The 3,332-nt window shown below is 45.1% G+C and overlaps 1 protein-coding gene across 4 annotated transcripts in view; it reads right to left on the minus strand.

Annotated features, from left to right (window-relative positions):
- Window positions 1-523, minus strand: part of LOC117169290 — a 36,647-nt gene extending 36,124 nt beyond the window's left edge. For all 4 annotated transcript variants that reach the window (XR_004466647.1, XM_033355592.1, XM_033355594.1 and 1 more), the window contains exon 1: window positions 409-523. The gene's annotated coding sequence lies outside the window, so the exon portion shown is untranslated. The remainder of the gene's footprint in view (window positions 1-408) is intronic.
- Window positions 524-3,332: the final 2,809 nt, after the last annotated feature.

Here is a 3,332-nt window from a genome sequence, read left to right on the forward strand (position 1 = left end):
GAAATCGCGGTAAAATTTCAGCCACAACCACGTCTCACAACCGTAAGATAGGTGGTATGTATATATATTGTAATGAAGTTTTAGAATTAATTAAGAAAAATAGAGGAAAACTTCACGGGGTAACGCCGAAGCCAGCACCAAGTACGGCGAAAGTCACGTGCGCGTGTCAAACTCAATTCTCTCAAGCCGACTCTAACTAATTTGACTACTATTATCAATGGTACCAAAATATGATTATTAACATTACTATCAATTTATCGTCGACGTTGTTTTGAATGTAATCGCGCTTGAATATTACGTAGTAGGAAGGTTAGACATTGTAAAAACAACGCGAGAATAGCGTAACGAAGGTAGAAATGGGAACCCGGCAAAAAGTAAAATAAACAAGAACATAGAACATTAGCAAACCTTGTATGTGAGAACACGGTGTCGACGGGAGAAACAACAGAAGAGGACTCGGACGACACTTCCACGGCGACGATCAACTAAGATGCTGGACTCATCACATCTCCCAGTCCAACCATACCACGAAGCACAGGGGCTGTCTGACAGTTATAAACACGTAGCAGACAGCACCGTAATATTCCACCAGTATCCATAGGTAGAAGGGTTGGATATAAGGGGACTGCGCACCAAGTTCGCGCCGCTCCTCCAGGCGCGAATAACACGAGGCATCAGTTCAGCGACAGCCGACGAGTGGCAGCACCGGGTGGACCATCGTAGTCGACAAAACCAAAGCTGCAACACTACGTAAATGAACAACCACACTCTGGCAGGAGAGGGGAGGCTGACAGCCATGTTAAAGATTACGAATCCACAGTCAATAGCAACCCCAGTGGTCCGTAGGCCAGAGCTAATCGGCGAGGCGGATTCTACAGCGTAAGGCGCGCATTGGCGGAAGACCTCATTGGAGCTCGCCCGTTGGCTAAAAATTGGAAAGCCACAGCCGAATGACTATCAAGTAAGTGGACGTCCTTGAATCATTTTTAATTTCCGTTCCCGCTTCGACTCCGGTCCCAGATTATCCGTAATTTTGTCGCAAGTGCTTGTGAAAAGTGTTGTGAAACCAGCGGTTACCCTCGCGTGGCTCAAAATTTGGAGAGGCGTTTGACCCAAAGACCAATTTTGATAAGTAGGGCCGAACTATCCTGTCCAAACGACCTGGAAAATGGGTTTGCCTAGAAAAGTGAAGTTCGGAGCAAGGAACGCCGGTGTCTCCGGTGGATCTTCCCCACAAGTTGCGCGGGTTCCCGAAGTCGTGTTCTCTCTCTGCGTGTCTATAGGTTGTCTGGGGGTTAACTCGGCATTCCCAGCCTGGTAACCGTTAGTTAAAATAGTCAGCATATTTCCTGGGGGTTAACTGGGGATAGCTTATAGATGCTCAGGGGCGGGCCAGGAGGGTCTCCCAACCACCAGTGTTTCTGACTATAATCACACTGTGCTCTTCTTTGTTATTATAATAATAAATAGGTTTTAGTTGTGCTTTAAGTAATTTTTTCTCTCTCGCCCGCGAGAATTACCCCTTGCTTTATCATAGTGTCTTGTGTCGATTTGGAGCTAGCATTCCTGCTAGGTAATGCCTGGACAGCGTAGTTGAGGTTCAGGTAGGGTGGACCCTACTTGGTGCAAAATAAATGAAAAGGAACTTCAAGGGTTGTTCGTGGGTTTATTCAGGCGTGACGAGCAGATAAGTGGCAGCCATCTAGTGGCTAGGTTACTCCACCTGACCCTCCCCCGGTCAGGCCGTGTTAGCGGTAGACACACGAAATTTTGCAAAACCTAGTTACAATATATATATATTTTCGGTTCGTTTTTTATCCCTCTAGAATCAAACCGAAGGCTACCAAGGGTTACTGCTGAATATGGTTACAAAAATAAATAGGCAGTCGCGGACAATTGTCCGTTGGTGGTCCCGAAGGAATTAACCCCCAAGCGGATGTATGAAAACCGTGCCGAAAGTTGAATGGCACTTGGGTGAGGTGTCTAGAACGGTGACTCTGGGATAACGGGCGACCTCTCAGAGTATGCAACCTTATCCTTGCATGAGGGGCTCTACAAGGATGAAAGAACCCCTTTCCCTAGCTTCTCGTGGGAACAATAATGACAACACCATAGTTGCAGTGAGTACGGTTCGAAACAACAGAATGCGCAGGGCTCCCGCCAATGGGTCGGCCGATAATGCCGACCACTCTAAAGCTGGGGGAGCCAATGAAGATAGATTCAATGTGATGGATCAACGGATATAAATAAAAATAACTTCAAGGAGCTGTGTGATGTCCTCATAACACCTGACCGAGAATGACCACCCATCACTATTGAGAAGGTGAAAAAAGTATTAAGAGGGATGAAGATCTGTTTCCGTCCGGGTCCAGATTGTATCAAGACCTTCTGGTGGATGATGTTTTCTTCAACTTATCAGAATTTTGCACGTATTTTCACCTCATATTTAAAGTGGAAATAGCCAATTCCGGAGTGGTTGGTGGAAGGGCGCACAATACTCCTGCCGAAAATAGAAAAATTAGCTGACCCGAAGAATTACAGGCCAATAACTTGTCTGAACACACTTTATAAGATATTCGCAGCTATCCTAAATAATAGGATTGTTCGGGCAATTGAACCTGTGTGGCAAGAATTTATGAACAACGAGGCTTAAAGAAAAACGTAGGCGGATGTCGGGAGAACCTGCTCATCGATAGATGTGTCTGCAAAGATGCAGCATGCAACCAGCGTGATCTATCGATGGCCTGGATTGATTATCGGAAAGCTTTCGATTCGACCTTCCATAGACTTATCATCTGTCTTTTGGAAAGCTTAAAGGTTCATCCGCAAATCGTGAGGTGCATAGAGAGATTGATGCTGCTTTCGAAAACCAGATTTACTATTTCATCTGGAAAAAATCGTGTGACAACTAACAAGGTCACCTTTCAGAGAGGTGTCTTTCAGGGCGACACCACGAGTCCACTTCTCTTTTGTCTCACATTATTGCCACTATCTCTAGCACTTCGCCATTCCGACAAGTACTTTTGCGGCAAATCGGCAGATCGAAAGTACAAGGTCACTCATGTATTTCACATGGACGATCTTAATATCTGCATATGCTAAAAACAAAGAGTAACTACGAGGGTAGCTCAATAAGTCCATAGAATGACCAACAAATGGCGCGCGAATCGCTCCAAATCATCTGTTTTCAGTCAGCACCACTCCCGACTAGATATATGGTGCAGTCGCACTCCACATCTTCTGAGCTTACGTGTTTTTATAACCAATTGAAAAAAAAATTGTTCGTTAAGAAAAATGGAAAAAAACGAGTTCAGAGCGGTAATCAAACATTT

The sequence above is a fragment of the Belonocnema kinseyi genome, chromosome 3 (genome assembly GCF_010883055.1).
Source record: "Belonocnema kinseyi isolate 2016_QV_RU_SX_M_011 chromosome 3, B_treatae_v1, whole genome shotgun sequence".
NCBI classification, from domain to species: Eukaryota; Metazoa; Arthropoda; class Insecta; order Hymenoptera; family Cynipidae; genus Belonocnema; species Belonocnema kinseyi.